Source organism: Balaenoptera ricei, chromosome 12 (assembly GCF_028023285.1).
Source record: "Balaenoptera ricei isolate mBalRic1 chromosome 12, mBalRic1.hap2, whole genome shotgun sequence".
Taxonomy (NCBI): Eukaryota; Metazoa; Chordata; class Mammalia; order Artiodactyla; family Balaenopteridae; genus Balaenoptera; species Balaenoptera ricei.
Genome location: NC_082650.1, coordinates 51477421 through 51500455, shown reverse-complemented (window position 1 = coordinate 51500455; position 23035 = coordinate 51477421). Strand labels below are relative to the sequence as shown.

The window sequence follows — 23035 nt, the reverse complement described above, 5'->3', positions numbered from 1 at the left end:
CAAGTATAGGCCCTGAGCATGGATCAGAGAGGCAGAGCTAGGCTGTAGAACTTTCTATAGAAATCAGCAGGTGAAACTTGGGGTGTCAGGTCTGTACTTCTGGTGAGTGCCAGAGGAAACACAGGAATGAATCCATCCGAAGTGGGAGAGAGATTTCCCAGCGCAAACCAGGCTGGGTGAGGGAGAACCACCCAGGACCTGTAGAAGAAGACAAGAAGCAGGGCCAGAGCCAATCTCTTAGCCCCACTGGTTGAGGGTTATTATTATCAGTTCCTTAGGGAAGAGGAACTAGCCATTGATATCAGAACCTCCAAGATGTCCTTTAGGGTTCTTTGTACTTAGGCACATAATAGCGCTAAATTCTCATAAGCAGCTTAGTCATTCTTGTTACCTTTTATGATGTGTAAATTCAAGGACCTCTCTAGATGTTGTAGTATTAGAACACCTGGGGTAGAAGGCACCTCTCTCTCCACCTTAGAGATGTGAATCATAACTAGGAAGATTTTGGTATCTTTAGTGTAGTATTGGTAAATAATATGTATGATTGTATAATTTATTTAAAATTTTATATAAATGATATCACACATAAATATTTACTTTGTATCTTTTTAGCTTATCACATGTATGTTAGATTTATCAATGTAGATGATACAGATCTAGTTCACTCATGTTAACTGCTATGCAAGGTTGCATTGTATAAATAATTCCCATTTTATTTGCCCATTTTACTCCTGAAGGTCAGGTAGCTTGTTTCCACTTTTTAGCTATTACATGGAATGCTGAAAAGAACGTTCTTTTGTTTGTATTTCCTTGGGCCCATGTATCTCATGTATAAAGGTGGAATTGTTGATCATAGGTTATGCATGTAGTAACTTTACCAGGTATTGCCAAATTGCTTTCTGCAGTGGTTAGATCATTTTATACTTCCACTGGCAGTGGATGAAAGTTTTCATTTCTCCGTTCTCACAACTGGTATTGTTGGTATTGTCAGAGTTAAAAATTTTTTCTCCACTCTAATAGGTGTGAAACAGTATTTATTTGTTTTGCACCTTCTTGACTACTAGTGAAGTCAAGAGTATTTTCATGTGTCTACTGACCGTTAAATGTCCTTTTCTACTAATTGCTTCTTCATACCCTTTGCCTTTTTGCTGTTTGGTAATTTTTCTTGCTTATTTTTAGGAACTTATTATATAATTTGGATAGTTATCTTTGTAATGTTGGTTGTAGTTATCTTTGAAATGTAGGTTGCTGATATTTTCTCTAAGTCTGTGTTTGTCTTTTTACTTTGTTATTGATGTCATTTGTCATGGACAAGTTTTTAAAAATTATGTAGTTCAATTTATCACTTTTCCATGATGATTTTCACTTTGTGCCCTTCTAGGATGTTGTATATAGTTTCCATAGTCTGTCTAAATGTATACAGCTTTCCCTTAACATCTCTGAAATTTACTTTTGTGCATGCTGTGAGGTATGAATCTAATTTTTCCCTTTGAAAATATTATTAGCAAATAGTCCCAGTGCCATTTATTAAATAGTCATCCTTTCCCCACTGATTTGTAATGTCACCTCTGTCATATTCCAAATTCCTATGTATATGTTAGTGTTTCTTGTTTTTTCAGAAAACCTGTCCCATGGATCTATTTATCCAAATGCTGATATCAGAGTATTTTAATTACTATAACTTTGTGATAAATCTTGGTATCTGCTAGGGTGAATCCTTTCTCGTTTCAAAATAGTTTTGGCTGTTCTTGGCTCTTTACTCTTCTGAGTAGGTGTTATGATCTGCTTATACAGGTCAATAAAAAATAATTCCCCCAGGATTTTTAATAGCATTTATTAAGTTTGTGGTGTAAATTTAGGAAAACTACTACTGTTAAGCTCTTGTCTTCCCATACATGAACATGTTATATCTCTCCATTTATTCATTATTTTTATGTATTTCAATAAACTTTTAGAGTTTTCTCCATAAAAGTTTTTCACATCTTCTGTTAGCCTTACTCCTAGGTATCATATAGTTTTTTAGAGTGTTGTAAATGGTATATCTTTTTATTTTATCCTCATTCTTGAATGATAGTTTGTGTATAGAATTCTAAATTAACAGGTATTTTCTCTCAACAGTCTGAATGTATTTCTGTTAGTGACCTAGGAATAGAAAGAAAATCCCTTAAATTGAAAAAGGGTATCTACCATAATCCTAAACAAATATTTTTCTTTATGGTGAAATGCTAAAAGTCAGGAACAAGACAAGGAAAAATATTCAGATGCAATTTCATCCTAATTACCAGGAACAAACAATTAGACATGCATTTTTAAAAAAAATAAATTTATTTATTTATTTATTTTTGGCTGCATTAGTTCTTCATTGCTGCAGATGGGCTTTCTTTAGTTGCATCAAGCAGGGGCTACTCTTGGTTGTGGTGCGCGGGCTTCTCATTGCAGTGGCTTCTCTTGTTGCAGAGCACGGGCTCTAGGCTCGCAGGCTGCAGTAGTTGTGGCGCACGGGCTTATTAGTTGCTCCACCGCATGTGGGATCTTCCCCGACCAGGGCTCAAACCCATGTCCTCTGTATTGGCAGACGGATTCTTATCCACTGCGCCACCAGGGAAGCCCAGAAATGCATTAAAAAAAAAACAACCCAATACATATAGCTGGATTTATTTAAATTAAATCTGAGCTTCAGTCTTTTAACTGGCCCATTTATGTTATTGTGATTACATATTGTGATGAATTTATTCTTTAAGCTTATTTTGTGCCTTCCATTCACCATGTTGTTCTTTTTTTCTCTTTTTCTGACTTCTACAGAACTGATTGATTCTTTTTCTTTAAAGTGATTATATTTCTACTTTTTCCTACTTATTGTTAAATTTAGCAAGCATACTGTTCAACAATCTGGTAGGTTAATCCATACACCTCGCCTTCCTTTCAAACTAAATATTGACCTTAGGATGCTTCATCTCTAATCATTCTTCTTCTCTTCTCACATATTATTGTTTCTAGTATTTTAGTTCCATCTTTTTTCATAACTTCTGTTAGTGCTTTTGTTACGATTATTATGGACATTCAATGCTTATTTAGATTTACTGTATATTTATCAATATTTTTACTCTCCATTTGCTTCTTTTTAAAACATCTTTATTGAGATATAAATCACACACTATACAATTCACCCATTTAAAGTTTACAACTCAGTGGTTTTTAGTGAATTCACAGACTTGCACAACCACCAGCAGAATCAATTTTAGAACATTTTCATGACCTCCAAAAGAAACCTCATACCCATTAGCAGTCACTCCCCATTTTCCTCCAGTCTTCCCAGCCCTAGGCAACCACGAACCTGCTTTCTATATCCATAGATTTGCCCATTCTGGGCATTCATAGAAATGGAATTATATAATAAATGGTCTTTTTTGACTGGCTTCTTTCATTTAACATAATGTTTTCAAGTGGTATCTCGTGATTTTGGTTTGCATTTCCTTACTGACTAATGATGTTAAGCAACTTTTCATGTATTTATTGACTATTTGTATATTTCTTTTAGAGATTCAGATCCTTTGCCCATTTTTAAACTGGGCTATTTGTCTTTTTATTATTGAGTTATAAGAGTTCTTTATACATTATAGATACAAATCTTATCTGATACAAGATTTACAAATATTTTTTCCCATCCTGTGGGTTGTCTTTTCACTTTCTTGATGGTGTTTTTTGAAGCACAAAAGTTTTTAATTTTGATGATCCAATTTATATATTTTTCTTTTGTTGCTTGTGCATTTGGTATCATATCTAAGAACGTTTTGCCTAACCCAAGGTCATGAAGATTTATCCCTATGTTTCATCTAAGAATTTTATAGTTCTAGCTTTTACATTTAGGTCTATGATAATTTTGAGTTAATAATTTTTGTGTGTAGAGTGAGGAAGAGGTCCAACTTCATTCTTTTACGTGTGGCTATCCAGTTATCCAAGTACCATTTGTTGAAAACAATTATTCTTTCCCCTTTGAATGTTTTGCACCCTTGTTGAAAACCAATTGACTATAAGTATAGGGTTAATTTTTGGACTCAGTTCCGTTGATCTATATGTCTTTTCTTAATCCAGTATCACGCTGTCTTCATTACTGTAACTTTGTAATAAGTTTTGAAATCTGGAAGTGTGAGTTCTCCAGCTTTATTCTTCTTGTTCAAGATTGCTATTCTGGATCGCTTGGACTTACATTTGAATTTTAGTACTATCTTCTCAATCTCTAAACAAAAAGCTAGCTGGGATTTTGATAGGCATTGCATTAAATCTGTAGATGAATATGGAAGTATTGTCATCTTAATAATATTAAGCCTTCTAATCCATGAGCATGGGATGTCTTTCCATTTATTTAGGGATTCTTTAATTTCCTTTAAAAATATCTTATAGTTTTCAGAGTACAAGTGTTGCACTTTTGTACTTTTTTTGTACTTTTGTTAAATTTATTCCTAAGTAGTTTACTATTTTTGATGCCAGTATAAATGGAATTGTTTCCTAATGTTATTTTTAGATTGTTCATTGTGAATTTTTTGCTTCTTGAATCCTTTCTCACTGGTTCATTTTTCCTATTCCCTGAAGTACATCTTTATGTAGTTCTTTCATAAAGAATCTGTGAATGGAAAATTCTCTTAGCCCCTGTGTGAAAATGTCTTTATTTTCTTAAATGATAATTTAACCGGGTATAGAATTGTAGGTCAGCAGTTCTTAAGATTTCTTCCTACTTTATTTTGGCCTCAGTTTTTGCTGCTGAGATGTCAGCTCTCAGTCTAATTGATGTTCCTTGACAAACAATGCCCCCCCCCCTTTTTTTTCACTGGTTGTTTTAAGTTTTCCTAAGTTTTTTTTTTTTTTTGAAGTTTTTCTTAGTTTCACCATATGTATCTAAGTGAGGTTTATTTTATTTATTCTATTCAGTGTTTGTTGTGCTTCTTCAATGTGAGGATTTGTGTTTTTTAATTAATTCTAGAATATTCCCAGCTATTACCTATTTTAATATTGCATTCTCTCTAATCTCTTTCGAGACCTCTGTAAATGTTATATTTTCTCATTTTATTCTCCATTGTTTTTATTTTTGCCATAAAGAATCTCATTCTGAATTGTATTTTGAATACTTCTCAGATCCATATTCTAGATTTTTGTTATGATTTTTTATTTACTACAAAGTAAAGGAGATAACTCTCCTCAAAAAGAATATTAAATCTTAAAATGGAGGACTTGAGTTTCATCCAGTGGGAAATTTTTCCATTAAGAAGACACTATACCTTCTCCAAATACACCCTTTAAATATAGAGAATTGTCCTAAGGTGGCTATAATTTTTTAAATATAAATATTTGTTAAATGATGGGATTTATGCTAAGGGGATATCTCGGAAAATGTTGGAGGGGAAAATCACATATTTCATGATTTTACCTGTTGAACCTGATAGATCATATGCTTGGGGTCAACGAGACTTGACTTCCAATGCCAGCTTTGCCATTGACTAGATGTGGGACTTGGACAACTTATTTTAACCTTGCTGAGTCTCTCTGAATCTTAATTTCATCATCTATGAAATAAATCCTTCAGCCCTGACATGAGGAATGAATGATTAGGTACATGTGAAGTGCCTTGTGCAAAGTCCAGCCAATGGCAGGTGCTTCATAAAAGATTATCATTATTTCTTGCATAAAAATCTTAATTAGAGCTGGTGCCATCATGTGAGTTATCCCCATTTAGTATTTGAGATCTTCTCATTGGTCATGACCAATCATAACCCCTTTGCTATAAACTTTGATCTCCCTAAAATACACGGATTAATAATTAATCTAGGTAAGGACTGGAATAATTGCTAGCGGAAATGTCTGTGATAAGTGATATTTCACGCACTTTTCTCCTGCAGCAGTCCCCTTGGGCAGCTATTGAAGGCCAAAAATAAAACATTCTGGGGTTCTTTCTTGCAGCAGATGGTGTAACGCAAAGTCTATCTTGGAGGCACACCCTATAAGCAAGATTTCTAGGACTCTTAAAAGAAAAACACTTAGAAAATTGATTCAGTCAAATGGAACTGCTATAAACATACTTTCTCTGTAATTTTTCAAACTAATATATTTAATTCTGTCTGGCAGTGTCCTCTAAATTGAATTTGCATTAGATAGATGAGTCCATTGCATGAATATAATATATTGATGCAGGAATTACTCTGCCTTTGGTGGGGGTACTCAGTGTCTCCAGAAGGTGAGGCTGCCTTGCACTCATGGTGTGATGGCAAATATTGCCTTCACGAGGCTGTTCTCATGAATTCTTTCTCTAGCAATAATTATGGCAGGAAATGGGATCTTTCCTGTAAGCACATTTTGGTGACTAGCATCCCTATATGTGTAGTATATTCAGATCTTTTCATGGACCTTGATTGTACAGCCATCGGAATGTAGAATAAATCTCATCTTTATTAAACAACGTCAATTATCCTATTATCTACAACCCACTGTTGTACATGCCTGATAGTATCCTGAGCCCACACATATATTAATATATATTTGTATGTATATGATATATATTATATTTAGTCTTCACCATAACTCTGTGAGGAAGGTACTATTAGCCCCATTTTATAGATGAGGAAAATGAAGCCCAGGGAGTTAGGTGCTCAAGCCTGTACAGCTAGGCAGTGGTGGAGCTGCAGCCACCAGGAAAGTCATCTTACCTTCACCATATGAACGTGGTGAGACTTGAAGGTGCAGGGCTGCCCTCTCTTTGCTCGGGGATTCCTGGGGCCATGCTTCTACTCACCAGTCTCCCATGTAACACCTCTAGATATATTGTCAAAAAGACTGAAATTCAGAAATTTTAGCTCTGCTTAATTTAAATTGTCTAATTACCTTACCTTTTACTTACCTTAACTCCACTGGCACTTAGGCAAATAGTTCTGCCCCCTCTGCCCTTCCTTCTTTCCTTTTTCTTTCTTCATGTTTGCTGAGGGCTTGGGCATAAAAAGAGAAGGAGGAGCAGAAGAAGAAAAGAGTCTCTCCACTTGGGAAGCTTGCATTCTAGGTGAGGAAACAGGCTGCACAAATGTGAAACAGAGAAGGACGTGACAGTGTTTGGGGACATGCTGATGATGCCGCAGGTAGCACAGGCAGGACCATAACGGTATCTCCAGCCTCTTCCTCACACGCAGTTGGCCTCTGGCCTGCATCTCTCTGGTGGACTTAATGCGCCATGTTCCCGTGCTGTGGCCCTCCCAGCCCATTGCCTTGGCTCTGCCTGTCTTCCTCCTTTGCTGCCCGTACCTCATAGGGCCTTTCTGGTAGAGCAGGAGCCAAAGTACCCAGACCAAGCTGACAACGTAAATTTCAAACCACTTGCAGTAAAATGGAATTCCACCTCCTAAGCTGATGGACGGTACAATTACAACATTACACTGGCATTAGCACACAGACTAATTTTTATATTTCTTTAGAGGGTTCTGGAAACACTGGGCCACAAGTAAGCATTTCAGAAGGACCTCCTTAAATTTTGATATCATGATTATAAAATAGATTTCTAGTCTCATCCTCTGTACAAGGTGATGTTAATCAGTTTGGGCTGCCACAATAAAATACCATAGACTGGTGTCTTAAACAACAGAACTTTGTCTCATGGTTCTGGAGGCTGGAAAGTCTGAGATCAGGGTGCCAGCATAGTTGGGTTCTAGTGAGAGTCCTCTTCCTGGCTTGCAGATGGCCATCTTCTCGCTGTGTCCTCGCACGGCAGAGGGAGGAAGCTGTGATGTCTCTTCCTTTTCTTATAAGGCCACTAATCCCATCATGAGGGCTCTACCCTCATGCCCTCATCTAAACCTAATCACCTCCCAAAGACCCCACCTCCTATTACCATCACATTGGGGGTTAGGGCTTCAACATATGAATCTTGGGGGACTCAATCATTCAGATTATAACATAGGTAGAGGTGCTTTTAGCAGCACCTCTACCTATGTTATAATCAAAGTGAGAGCAGCCCCCAAGCTCTCTTTTCTCCTGGTCACCTTCCTTCTCCTCTCCCCTGCTTACCCTTCCTCCATGGGTTGAGTCTTCACACCTTTCCCAGGTAATTCACTAGCATGTGGGACATTTACCTTTCAGATCAGAATAACTAATCTTCCTAAAGTGGCTGCCTTCTACCACTAGTTCATAGACCGAAGAAGGTATCTTATGTAAACACTTTATTCCATAGAACTTCTGAAGAATCTAGCTCAAACAGATATTTGTCCTTAAAATTAATTTTTGCAATACATGCACAAAATCAAAGAGTACAAAAGAGCATAACATTCATTCTTCAAAACTCATCAAATGGTATATTCCAATAAAGCTGACTTATAAAACTGGAAAAAAGCTGGTTATGATATTCAAAGCAAGTTCCTCTCCCATTCCTGTCCCCAGCCACCCTGTCCCTCCCTGGAGGCCACTGCTGTCAGGGAGTGGGGTATAGCCTTCCAGAGATATTCCCTGCATGCCATCATAATAACGTATCGTGGCGATGATTCTATGTCACTACAGTCAGTATCACCTCGTTCTTTTGATGGGCAGCGTAGTTTCCCCCGTATGGATATAGCATGGTATCTGTACCAGTTCTTCTTAAAGAACTTTTAGGTTGTTTGCAATCTTTTGTTATTTTAAAGAATACTTATATATAAGCATATGTATAGAATAAACTCTTATAGTAGAATTATTGGGTCAAATGGCATGTACACTTTAAAAGCTGTGAAATAATCTAAATATACAAAAAGTATAAAGAATAAGGTAACTAACACTATACCCAGCGTTATTACATCTCAACAAGGAAAATCACATTTCCTTTAGGAAGCACTGAAGTGTACAGTCACTAACTCATGGGTTATGTATTAATGATTTGGAATAAGGAGGTTATCTGATTTTGCTTTACGATCTGGAAGCCTGAATTCAAATGTTGCTAGGATTGTAAATTCCATCTAGTGGCCTCATCAGTGTCCCAAGTGGATTGTGTTTCTAACCCATCAGCTGTGTGTTCCTGAATACGATTCTTTGGTGTACTTGACCCTAAACAGTGAGACGACCGAGGCCTGGCCTGACAAGGAGCGGAGGCTGGCGAGAGACCTGAATTAACTAAGAGGTGACTGCTTGCACCATGCAGAGTCTACCCCAAGTATCCAGCCATACGAGTAAGTGACTTTACAGGGATTAATTTTATCCCTTATAAAATGGAATGAGCTTTCAATTTTATCCTTATCTTTTGAATTGATTGTGGCTTAATCTCTTCGTAAAGGCATATGTATGTATATGTGTAGGCATAATTTCCATTATACTGTATTGTAGACCTCATACCTTCTGCAGGGATTTTAATAATGCTTTTCTGAATAGGAAACCAGGGTTCTCTCCGTGCCCCATCCCCTGCTCCCACTGTGTTCACTTTCTTCGCACGTTGCACATACAGGGTTAAGATTTTTCAGTTTTCCTTTGAATAATGATTGCAGTGTTAAACACAGCCTCATAACGCTCAGCCCGTTATTTGTGTAGATGGCTCTCCAGTGCTTTTAAATTTACTTAATTAAAATTCTAGAATGATATGATTCCAGTGGGTTACATTCATCTTACTCTTACCTTCTTCAATCAGTTTTCTCTTATAGCCTTTTTCTTTGCAAGAATTATTGAAGATGACTGCAGCCTAGCAGACTGCTTAACTCATAATTCATTACTTAAAATAAAAAAACTCAAATAATTAAAAGCATTCATTGTTAAGCACAGTGGAGTTAAACTCAGCTTGATATTGATGCAGTGTCTCTCTACCACAAGGATATAGCTAACCTATCCTCAAAATGAAAAGGGAAAGGCTTCAGTTTTCTGATATTTCCTATCCATCTTTTCTTTTTTTTCCTTTTTTCTTTGAACTGAAATTATCCCATCAGTTAGCCACCGAGTTTGATTTTATAATCTACTTACAGTTCAACAGGAGGGAACAAAGGATGTGCACTGTCTTTTCCCTTTATGCCCAGAACATAGTAAGATTAGCAGATCACAATTCATTGCCCGGGCATGCAAGTATTGCCATGCACAGGACAGACCTCTGGTACCTCTACGTTTCTTCCTCCCTTAGTGACAGAAAACCCACTGGATTCCAGCAGCAGCTGAACTCTGGCAGCCATTGGCCCCAAAGCTCTACCTCCTGCCTTTCAGTAGGTAGAGGCCAGCTGGGGAGGTGACCAATCGGGCGGTTTGTATCCAGGAGAACATGGCACAGTTAGCTATTTAAATCCAGCCAGGATGATGTCAGCAAGCAGAGCTGAAAGGGTTAGGAGAAAGGCTAACGGAGAGGAGAAATCTTGTCAGGCTGTATTATTACAGAAAGCTGGGCTGAGGCTAAGCAGAGACTAACACACCCACCACCTGTGCCCTGAGCCCAACTCCCAGTGCCTCGGAACTGCTTCCTCCCAGCCTCGAGAAAGGAGGAATGGCTGAAGAAGATAACCTGATGCTAAATTATGTGGGGAGAGTTTAATTCTTATATGATTTTTTTTTAACTGGAAGAGCAGGTCTCCACTTAGATGAAAATGCACAAACCATCTCTGGTTTGCAAATTGCTGGGGTTTTACAGGAAAGCTGGGCTGACTCTCACCCGCTGATAAGAGAAAAGCGTTTGTTCCCGCCTCTGGAAGTCTGTGGTCCCAATAACCCCGGGTGAAACTTGCAGAAATGGTTCTCAGCTTAGACGCCGTTTTGTAGCATGAGCAAAATGTTCAGGCTCAGGAAATGATGCTAAAGACATTTTGAAAAATGTAAGATGGGCCTGACACAGCACTGGCACAGGATATATGACGGAAGCGGCATGGTGAGTGGTGATAACAGCCCCTGGGGCTTGGCAGGGAGCTGGTTTCACACCCCAGCCTGACCAACGCCCCCCTCCAGCAGGAGTCTCACCAGACTCCGGGGTGAGAGCGGAAATCTGGCCATGCCCCTGGAGGGCCCAGGCAGGGGACAGGCCCTCCTCAGGAAGGAGGGTGAGGTTCCTGAGAGCACCTTCTTATCAGCAAAGACTTGACAATCCACCTGTACACACATCACACTTTAAAAAATTGTGTCAGTTTTGGTTGTTCTGGGCCCTGCTCACTCCTACTTTTCCAAAGCACCTGCTGTAGACAAAGCTGGCTTGGGGACAAGAAGGGATGCAGCATTTTTCCTTAGGGTCTCTCAGGGAGAGGCCACACAATGCCACTTACACAGGTGCTCAGTAAGAATTAGATGGAGAGGACACTCTGATTACTGCTAATGAGGGGGTAAGTTAATAACGGCGAGATGCCTGTTTCCGGGCAGATCCGCCCAGTGCGATGGGACCTGCAGCTGATCTGCTTAGGAGGGTGGCTTTTCTTCCAGATGGCCATGGCCTTTGTGTCAGGGAAGGGCTTTCCTTCAAAGGCTGGTGCTCCACAGTTGCAATGCAGATTAGGGGTCCGTTTTTACTTGCCACTCTTAAAAAATAAACATTCTGGGCACAAGAAAGGGAGCTTTTCAACCCTGAGAGTGTTCTGGATGTTTGAGTACATGTGGCAAGACCCTCTTTTAGATAATGAGCAAGTGCTCCCGGCACTTTGGAATTATTGCTTGCTTCCACCCCAGCATTGTTCCGACAGCTCTGTTCTTAAAGATTAACTACCATTCATTTAGTAACTTTTGCTGTAGAGAGGGGAGGGGAAAACTTGATGATATGAATTTAGAGCAATTATTATATTTGGTTTGTGTTTCTCCTGCAATGCTCTTCCTTTAAGGAGTAAGCAGGGAGGTATTAAGATCTATTTGCCATTTTGTTTCCCTAATGTTTTGATTGCTGCTGTAATTTTAACAAGTATGGGAAGGCAAAATATCTGAGGATCCCTTTAACCCCTTTAATTTGTCTCATGCAGAATTGAGACAAATTCTGCATGAATTCTGAAGAGGTCACTATATTTAAATGATACAGAAAAACCAGTATAGGTAACGAAATGATGGAAAAGAGCATAATTCCATGATATTGCAAAATAAACAGACAGTACCTCGTCTCTGTCAAGCATGCCCAGGCACAGAGAGGTAAAAACCTTTATCTCTATGTAGCCACAATTCCTGCTTCAAGGTGCTCAAAATCTAGCGAAGGAAACAGACATGTATACAAATAACTGTAAGACAAGGCACGTACGTGACAAAAGTAAAAGTGGAAACCATAGAGCTGAAGAGAGCTGAAGAAGCAATGATTCATTCCAGGGGTGAGGGCTCTGAGTCGGACCTTAGGGATGAGGAGGATTTCATCAGGCAGAATGTGGGGTATCACATGTGAAACTCTGCAGACTTCAAAAAAGAATACCCTGAGTCTATATGAACAAATAGAGCAAGCTGTCCAATATAGACTACATAAATGGAGGTCACTTAGCAGTGTATGTAGAACTAGAATATATATATATATATATATATATATATATATATATACACACACATATATATATGTATATATATAGTAGTTGAGCTTATTTTAAGCTCTAAGGACAGACTGGATTAAAATCTAAATTTAGTACTTTCAGTGGATTGTGTCATCGTTGAAAATATTTTCTGTCCCTCCCTGAGGGAAGGTTATTCTTTCCCGTTCATTGATACCAGGCTGGTCCTGTGACCTGCTTTGACTAATGAAGTAAGAGCAGAAATGAGGTATGTGCCTCCTGAGTACACACTTTAAGAGCCATCATTTGCTTCAGCCATGTTCTCCTTTCTCTGTATTCTGATGATCAGGTAAGTCCCACTAGAGGTGCTCCTTTGGCTTCAGCCTGGGTTCTGGAATGAAGACGGCATGAAGTAGGGCTAATTGTGGTCAACATGGCTCATTAGCATAAGCAAGAAACAAACCGTTGTTAGTGTGGACACTGAGATGTCGAAGATGCTATTACCATAGCATCACTCAGTCTGGGTTGACTGAGAGACACCTGGCAACCAACGGGATCTTATATAACTTCTTTAAACCTCAGTTTCCTAATCTATAGAATGGGAAAAATAATAGTATCTATCTCAGAGGATCATTGTGAGGTTAAAACAAGTTGATTTTAAAGCACGTTACATGATGTTTAGTTCATAATAAGAATTTAGTGTTATTTTTAAATAGGTACAGAAAAATGTCTGGAGGAATATACACCAACCTGTTAAACAACAGTTCTCTCTTGAATGTGAGATTACAGGTGACTTCCTTATATATTTTTTTGAATTTTATTTTATTTATTTTTTTATGCAGCACGTTCTTATTAGTTATCCATTTTATACATATTAGTGTATATATGTCAATCCCAATCTCCCAGTTCATCCCACCACTACCACCCCCCTGCCACTTTCCCCCCTTGGTGTCCATACGTTTGTTCTCTACATCTGTGTCTCAATTGCTGCCCCGCAAACTGGTTCATCTGTGCCATTTTTCTAGGTTCCACATATATGCGTTAATATACGATATTTGTTTTTCTCTTTCTGACTTACTTCACTCTGTATGACAGTCTCTAGATCCATACACGTCTCTACAAATGACCCAATTTCGCTCCTTTTTTATGGCTGAGTAATATTCCATTGTATATATGTACTACATCTTCTTTATCCATTTGTCTGTCGATGGGCATTTAGGTTGCTTCCATGTCCAGGCTATTGTAAATAGTGCTGCAATGAACATTGGGGTGCATGTGTATTTTTGAATTATGGTTTTCTCTGGGTATATGCCCAGTAGTGGGATTGCTGGGTCATATGGTAGTTCTATTTTTAGTTTTTTAAGGAACCTCCATACTGTTCTCCATAGTGGCTGTATCAATTTACATTCCCACCAACAGTGCAAGAGCGTTCCCTTTTCTCCACACGCTCTCCAGCATTTGTTGTTTGTAGATTTTCTGATGATGCCCATTCTAACTGGTGTGAGGTGATACCTCATTGTAGTTTTGATTTGCATTTCTCTAATAATTAGTGATGTTGAGCAGCTTTTCATGTGCTTCTTGGCCATCTGTATGTCTTCTTTGGAGAAATGTTTATTTAGGTCTTCTGCCCATTTTTGGATTGGGTTGTTTGTTTTTTTGATATTGAGCTGCATGAGCTGTTTATATATTTTGGAGATTAATCCTTTGTCCGTTGATTCGTTTGCAAATATTTTCTCCCATTCTGAGGGTTGTCTTTTCGTCTTGTTTATGGTTTCCTTTGCTGTGCAAAAGCTTTGAAGTTTCATTAGGTCCCATTTGTTTATTTTTGTTTTTATTTCCATTCCTCTAAGAGGTGGATCAAAAAAGATCTTGCTGTGATTTATGTCAAAGAATGTTTTTCCTATGTTTTCCTCTAAGAGTTTTATAGTGTCCGGTGTTATATTTAGGTCTCTAATCCATTTTGAGTTTATTTTTGTGTATGGTGTTAGGGAGTGTTCTAATTTCATTCTTTTACATGTAGCTGTCCAGTTTTCCCAGCACCACTTATTGAAGAGACTGTCTTTTCTCCATTGAATATCTTTGCCTCCTTTGTCATAGATTAGTTGACCATTGGTGCGTTGGTTTATCTCTGGGCTTTCTATCCTGTTCCATTGATCTATATTTCTGTTTTTGTGCCAGTACCATATTGTCTTGATTACTGTAGCTTTGTAGTGTAGTCTGAAGTCCGGAATCTGATTCCTCCAGCTCTGCTTTGGCTATTCGGGGTCTTTTGTGTCTCCATACAAATTTGAAGATTTTTTGTTCTAGTTCTGTAAAAAATGCCATTGGTAGTTTGATAGGGATTGCACTGAATCTGTAGATTGCTTTGGGTAGTATAGTCATTTTCACAATATTGATTCTTCCAATCCAAGAACATGGTATATCTCTCCATCTGTTTGTTTCATCTTTAATTTCTTTCATCAGTGTCTTACAGTTTTTACTTACTTACTTACTTACTTAATTAATTAATTAATTTATGGCTGTGTTGGGTCTCTGTTGCTGTGCGCGGGCTTCTCATTGCGGTGGCCTCTCCCGCCATGGAGCACGGGCTCCAGGAACGCGGGCTTCAGTAGCTGTGGCTCAAAGGCTCCAGAGCCCAGGCTCAGCAGTTGTGGCGCATGGGCCCAGTTGCTCCACAGCATGTGGGATCCTCCCAGACCAGGGCTCGAACCTGCATCCCTTGCATCGGCAGGCGGATTCTCAACCCCTGCGCCACCAGGGAAGCCCGAGTGTCTTATAGTTTTCTGCATAGTGGTCTTTTGTCTCCCTAGGTAGGTTTATTCCTAGGTATTTTATTCTTTTTGTTGCAATGGTAATTGGGAGTGTTTCCTTAATTTCTCTTTCAGATTTTTCATCATTAGTGTATAGGAATGCAAGAGATTTCTGTGCATTAATTTTGTATCCTGCAACTTTACAAAATTCATTGATTAGCTCTAATAGTTTTCTGGTGGCATCTTTAGGATTCTCTGTGTATAGTATCATGTCATCTGCAAACAGTGACAGTTTTACTTCTCCTTTTCCAATTTGTATTCCTTTTATTTCTTTTTCTTCTCTGATTGCTGTGGCTAAAACTTCCAAAACTATGTTGAATAATAGCGGTGAGACTGGACATCCTTGTCTTGTTCCTGATCTTAGAGGAAATGCTTTCAGTTTTTCACCATTGAGAATGATGTTTGCTGTGGGTTTATTGCATATGGCCTTTATTATGTTGAGGTAGGTTCCCTCTATGCCCACTTTCTGGAGAGTTTTTATCATAAATGGGTGTTGAATTTTGTCAAAAGCTTTTTCTGCATCTATTGAGATGATCGTATGGTTTTTATTCAATTTATTAATATGGTGTATCACATTGATTGATTTGCATATATTGAAGAATCCTTGCATCCCTGGGATAAATCCCACTTGATCATGGTGTATGATCCTTTTAATGTGTTGTTGGATTCTGTTTGCTAGTATTTTGTTGAGGACTATTGCATCTATATTCATGAGTGATATTGGTCTATAATTTTCTTTTTTTGTAGTATCTTTGTCTGGTTTTGGTATCAGGGTGATGGTGGCCTCATAGAATGAGTTTGGGAGTGTTCCTTCCTCTGCAATTTTTTGGAAGAGTTTGAGAAGGATGGGTGTTAGCTCTTCTCTAAATATTTGATAGAATTCACCTGTGAAGACATCTGGTCCTGGACTTTTGTTTGTTGGAAGATTTTTAATCACAGTTTCAGTTTCAGTGCTTGTGATTGGTCTGTTCATATTTTCTATTTCTTCCTGGTTCAGTCTTGGAAGGTTATACCTTTCTAAGAATTTGTCCATTTCTTCCAGGTTGTCCATTTTATTGGCATAGTGTTGCTTGTAATCATCTCTTAGGATGCTTTGTATTTCTGCAATGTCTGTTGTAACTTCTCCCTTTTTGTTTCTAATTTTATTTTGTTTTTTAATTTTTGTTTTGAATTTTATTTTTTTATACAGCAGGTTCTTATTAGTTATCCATTTTATACATATTAGTGTATATATGTCAATCCCAATCTCCCAATTCATCACAGCCCCACACCCCCCACCACTTTCCCCCCTTCTAATTTTATTGATTTGAGTCCTCTCCCTCTTTTTCCTGATGAGTCTGGCTAATGGTTTATCAATTGTGTTTATCTTCTCAAAGAACCAGCTTTTAGTTTTATTGATCTTTGCTATTGTTTTCTTTGTTTCTATTTCATTTATTTCTGCTCTGATCTTTATGATTTCTTTCCTTCTACTAACTTTGGGTTTTGTTTGTTCTTCTTTCTCTAGTTCTTTTAGGTGTAAGGTTAGATTGTTTACTTGAGACGTTTGTTGTTTCTTGAGGTAGGATTGTATTGCTATAAACTCCCCTCTTAGGACTGCTTTTGCTGCATCCCATAGGTTTTGGATCATCGTGTTTTCATTGTCATTTGTCTCTAGGTATTTTTTGATTTCCTCTTTGATTTGTTCAGTAACCTCTTGGTTATTTAGTAACATATTGTTTAGCCTCCATGTGTTTGTGTTTTTTACGTTTTTTTCCCTGTAATTGATTTCTAATCTCATAGCATTGTGGTCAGAAAAGATGCTTGATATGATTTCAATTTTCTTAAATTTACTGAGGCTTAATTTGTGACCCAAGATGTGATCTACCCTGAGAATGTTCCGTGCGCACTTGAGAAGAAAGTGTAATCTGCTCTTTTTGGAAGGAATGTCCTATAAATATCAGTTAAATCTGTCTGGTCTATTGTGTCATTTAAAGCTTGTGTTTCCTTATTAATTTTCTGTTTGGATGATCTGTCCATTGGTGTAAGTGAGGTGTTAAAGTCCCCCACTATTATTGTGTTACTGTCGATTTCCTCTTTTATAGCTATTAGCAGTTGCCTTATGTATTGAGGTGCTCCTACGTTGGGTGCATATATATTTATAATTGTTATATCTTCTTCTTGGATTGATCCCTTGATCATTATGTTGTGTCCTTCCTTGTCTCTTGTAACATTCTTTATTTTAAAGTCTATTTTATCTGATATGAGTATTGCTGCTCCAGCTTCCTTTTGATTTCCATTTGCATGGAATATCTTTTTCCATCCCCTCACTTTCAGTCTGTATGTGTCCCTAGGTCTGAAGTGGGTCTCTTGTAGACAGCATATATATGGATCTAGTTTTTGTATCCATTCAGCAAGCCTGTGTCTTTTGGCTGGAGCATTTAATCCATTCACGTTTAAGGTAATTATCGATATGTATGTTCCTATTACCATTTTCTTAATTTTGGGGGTTTGTTTTTGTAGGTCCTTTTCTTCTCTTGTGTTTCCCACTTAGAGAAGTTCCTTTAGCATTGGTTGTAGAGCTGGTTTGGTGGTGCTGAATTCTCTTAGCTTTTGCTTGTCTGTAAAGCTTTTGATTTCTCTGTCGAATCTGAATGAGATCCTTGCCGGGTAGAGTAATCTTGGTTGTCGGTTCTTCCCTTTCATCACTTTAAATATGTCATGCCACTCCCTTCTGGCTTGTAGAGTTTCTGCTGAGAAATCAGCTGTTAACCTTATGGGAGTTCCCTTGTATGTTATTTGTCGTTTTTCCCTTGCTGCTTTTGATAATTTTTCTTTGTCTTTAATTTTTGCCGATTTGATTACTATGTGTCTCGGCGTGTTTCTCCTTGGGTTTATCCTGTATGGGACTCTCTGTGCTTCCTGGACTTGGGTGGCTATTTCCTTTCCCATGTTAGGGAAGTTTTTGACTATAATCTCTTCAAATATTTTCTCGGGTCCTTTCTCTCTCTCTTCTCCTTCTGGGACCCCTGTGATGCGAATGTTGTTGCGTTTAATGTTGTCCCAGAGGTCTCTTAGGCTGTCTTCGTTTCTTTTCATTCTTTTTTCTTTAGTCTGTTCCACAGCAGTGAATTCCACCATTCTGTCTTCCAGGTCACTTATCCGTTCTTCTGCCTCAGTTATTCTGCTATTGATTCCTTCTAGTGTAGTTTTCATTTCATTTATTGTATTGTTCATCTCTGTTTGTTCTTTAATTCTTCTAGGTCTTTGTTAAACATTTCTTGCATCTTCTCGATCTTTGCCTCCATTCTTTTTCCCAGTTCCTGGATCATCTTCACTATCATTATTCTGAATTATTTTTCTGGAAGGTTGCCTATCTCCCCTTCATTTAGTTGTTTTTCTGGGGTTTTATCTTGTTTCTTTATCTATTACATAGCCCTCTGCCTTTTCATCTTGTCTGTCTTTCTGTGAATGTGGTTTTTGTTCCACAGGCTGCAGGATTGTAGTTCTTCTTGCTTCTGCTGTCTGCCCTCTGGTGGATTAGCTACAGGTGCCTTTCAATTTTTATTTCTCTTATTTCTTTAATCAAATTCTTTATAATAATGAGCATATATTATTTAATAATCATTAAGAAATAAGGTACTTCCACTTTGGAAAACTGAACAATAGTTCATTTTTCTTTCACAGTGATAATTGCACCAAACTTGGTCCCTTGAAGGAAAGGGCTATATGCCCTGCCCTGTGCGACTAGGGTCTGGCTTACTGGGTGTCCCAAGATAGGTGCTCAACATACGTTTACACAAGTGTAATTGATCCCTGTTTCTTATCTGGATAGCTCAATGGATAGTAGGTAATGACCTACTATTTCTGAGATGAGAAACATGAAAAAGGTATAAACTCAGAATGTGTGCGTTCTGAGTTTCTCATAGATCATTAATTGGGCACTGGGAATACAAATTTGGAGATCAGAGATGGAGATATGAAGCTCCTCTGAAGAGAGGTGATTAGTCGAATATGTGGGTATAGAGTGGGAGCGTGGGCTTTCAGTTTCATCCCACTCCTCCCCACAAGACCAAGTCCAAATATTTTTCAACAACGACACCCATTCCACAACAATTTTCTGAGCACCTACCACATATCAGGCACTAATGGTATAGGAGTGAACAAGAAATGTTCAAATGTCTCTGCCCTCGAGCAGTTTATGTTTTATGGTGAGAGGTAGACAACAAGCAATAGTGAAACAAATAATTAAAATACAGAGTGTATTCTATAGTGATAAGGAGGAAGAACATGGAAGGGGAAAGGGAACTCCGGGTGTTGCCATTTTTGACAGGGTAAGTCAAGGTAGGCCTTGCTGAGGACATAACATTTGAGTGTTAAGACCCTAAGGAAGTACCAGGTAACTGTGACTACTGGGGAGCACAGTCCAGATAGAGGGAACAGAGAGGGCCAAGGCCTTGAGGTGGGAACATGCTTGTGTTTAGAGGAGCAGCAAGGAGTTCAGTGTGTCTGGGTGAGTAAGGGGGTCAGTGGTAGAGGAGTTCAGGGAGATAATGAGAGGTAGAAGGGAGGTGGTGGGCAGATCCCATGAGACCTCATCAGCAGACTGTTGGAGGAACTTTGACTTTTACTCTAAGTGACATGGGAAGCTCCTGAAGTTTGATTAGAGGAGTAGGTAGCATAACCTGACTTGTGTTTTAAACTGACCAGTCTTGTTCCTATCTTGATAATGAATGGATTAAGGACAAGGGAGAAGCTGGGAGAACATTAAGGAAGTTATGGCAGTAACAGGTGATGGGCGTGTGGGCTGGAGTGGTGGCAGTGGAAGAGATAAGAAGAGGTCAGGTCCTGGATATATTTTGCAAGTGCAGCCAACATAATATACTCGTGGATTTGATGTGGCACATGAGAGAAAGAGGGAAGCAAGGATAACTCCATGGTTTTGGGCATGAGCAACAGGAATGATGGAGTTGCTGAGAGGTGAAGACCTCAGGGAGAGTGGTTTTGGGTAGGAATTTAGGAGTTGTTATAGACATGATAACTTTGAGATGCCCTTATATATCCAAGAGGAAATGGAGAGTAGGTGGTTGGCTATGTGAGCCTAGAGTTCAGGGGCGTGATCCAGGCTGAATACATACATGGGAGAGTTCTCAGCAGATCAGTAATGTTTCAACTGTGAGAATGGATGAGATCATCTAGGAAAAAGTGCAGAGAGAAAAGGGGTCTGGGGACTGAGCTCTGGAGCCCCCCACCCTTTAAAGCAGAGGAGAAAAAGACCAAGCAGCAAAGGAGAATGAATGAGTGGTCGGTGAGGGAGGAGGAGAAGCAGAGGTGAGCTGCGTCCCAGCGTGTTTCTAGGTAGAGGACCTGCTACAGCAGGGTCAAGGGCAATGAGGAGCAAGTACCGTCCATTGAATTTAGCCGGGTAGAGGTCACAGGTGACCAGACAAGAACAATGTGGTGGAGGTGCGGGGTGGGAGGTGGGGTGACTGAAGGAGGTTCAAAAGAGAATTCAAAGAGAGGAATCGGAGACAGTTTAAACAACTGTTTGAGGGAATTTTGCTGCAAAGGAGAATAGGAGGCATGGAGCCTCCTGGAGAGAGAGGTGAATCCAAGAAAGTATCTTCTTTCTTTTTTCTCTTTTTTAAGATGGGAGAAATGGCAGTGGTGTGTATCCCCCTAGCACCCAGCCCATCATACTCGTTTGATAAACATTTGTTGAACTGACACGAGCAGATCTAAGGGTAAGACATGAGCAAATATCCCCATCATCCCTGAATGATGTCAAATAAGTGAAATGAGAAAAAAATCCCGATGCTTCCTATAAGAGACTGAACATTAATGCTTGGAGACTTGTGGCTATGGGGATTCCTTTACCGTCTTCCTGTACTTAATACACTGCTTTTTAACAACACAGGGTCAGGATCTATTTTTAAGTGGAAACTTTTGGGTTGAAATTTTTTAAGTGCACACAAATATAGGGAAGAAAATAGCAATGACCCACATTCCCACCAGGCAGAATTAAGTACTATTAACATGTGGGCATATTTGTTTCCAGCCTTTTCATTCAATGCTCCGTTTTTAAAACCTACACGGTGGAATTATGTGCTAAAAAACATGATGTGTGTCAGTGTGTGTGTGCACACTGTGAACTCACACATACATACCTGCTCACACATTTGTGGCTTTTTGCTTGCTCTTTCCTGGAGTTTCCGAGTTGGTAGGTGCTGTGTTATAAACTGTTATGGCAATAATGGAATCATGAAGCCATGACTTCACATGTCAGTATACAGAATGCACTGGCCGAAGAATACTTTTTTAAACATAAAAACTGTAAGTAATCTGTGCACACAGGAAAAAATTCTAACACTACCCTTCTGGCCTACAGTCCTTCGGTTTTTCTTTCCAGACACAACTGGCATTGCCAGCTCCTTGTGAATGTTTCCAGAAATAGTACTTGCATATGCAAACATGTATTTTCTATTTTCCTACACAGATGGTAGCATACTGTTGTATACGGTTTGGTACTTAAGCACAGGGTTTTGAAAATTTTGGAAGTGCTTCTTAGCAGTAAGCTTTCTTTTTTTTTAAATTTGTTTTATTGAGGTATAGTTGACATATAAAAACAGTAAGTTTTCTACATGTGCAAATTAGCAATCATGCTCTTCCTTCTTGCCTGGTTTCAGACAATTAACTCAGGGTTGTGGGCAGGGGGGGTGTCAAGAATGTTCTACACTAGCTGGACAGGTCCCTTCAAATCACAGACTCCCATGTCAGTGCCACACAGTTTGTTCTGACTCTCTCTGGTTGAACTTACTTACTTCAAAGCCCACAAGAAAACCCTTTACATTTTTGGTAGCTAAACCAAAGTCCTGCAGAACACAACAAAACCAAACAGGGGGAAATTTGGGGCTCAGCTTAAAATACAGATGGGCAAGCCCATACTTAGTTGCTGGAATAACAGCCAGCTGGGAGGGTCCAGCTAAATTTAGCTTGGAACCTTACACACTGGTCAGCTCCAAAGTCAACAGCCCCCATCCCCCCACAGAGCACTCTCCCCCGTCTCTGAAGCCGGTAGAGAAGAAGGAACAACCCTGCTTGTCCAAAATGCTGACTTTGCAAAAACCACCTAGTCGATCTGGTGTGATTTAATAGGTTGTAAAAGCTTCGATTTACAGCTGATCAATAGGCAAACAGTGTGATTTGTTGCCGGGGGAATATAGAGCACAGGGACCAGGATGAGGCCAAACAGTGGGAAAGGTTAATTAACATTGTAAAGTTCATTTAAAATTTTCTTTAAGAAAGCAAGAAGGGGAACAAACTGGAACTGTAGGTGGGTCTCGAGGTCAAGGCTGGCCTGAAGGAAAACGGAAGGTGAGCAGAACCGGGGTGCTCCACCAGTCCTCCTGGGAGGCCTCCACGTACACCCTGTCCCGGACCCCAGGGGAGGGCTGCAAAGGACAGGGAGCCCCATGCACGGGCTCAGTCTTGGCTTTATGACGTGGTGGGCCTCAGTTTCCTGGTTGGTTCAAGTGGCAGAGCTGGAGTAGATGAACACCCCCCTCCCCTAGGCCTGGAATTCTTGGTGATTTGGGCCTCCTACAACTACCTGCCTTGCAGCCTGGAGCTCGCTACACCCTCTACCCTCACTCTCTGGAAACCCAAGTAGGGTGGAGGGACACACAGGGCCCCTAGTGCCTCAAGATGAGACCACGTGTTGAAAACATAACTTGCTAAGCGGGGAGGATTAGGCCCCTGAGAGATCCTGGCATCCACCCCGATCCTGAAGACGCCCTGACACTGGCACCGGGGGAGGCCTGACAGCTTGCACAGAAACTCAGATGT

At 39.4% G+C, this 23035-nt stretch overlaps 1 protein-coding gene across 1 annotated transcript in view; it reads left to right on the top strand.

Annotated features, from left to right (window-relative positions):
• Nucleotides 1–23035, top strand: part of ARMC2 (armadillo repeat containing 2) — a 222709-nt gene that overhangs the window by 36218 nt on the left and 163456 nt on the right. The window contains exon 2 of the mRNA XM_059941451.1: nucleotides 9054–9167. The gene's annotated coding sequence lies outside the window, so the exon portion shown is untranslated. The remainder of the gene's footprint in view (nucleotides 1–9053; nucleotides 9168–23035) is intronic.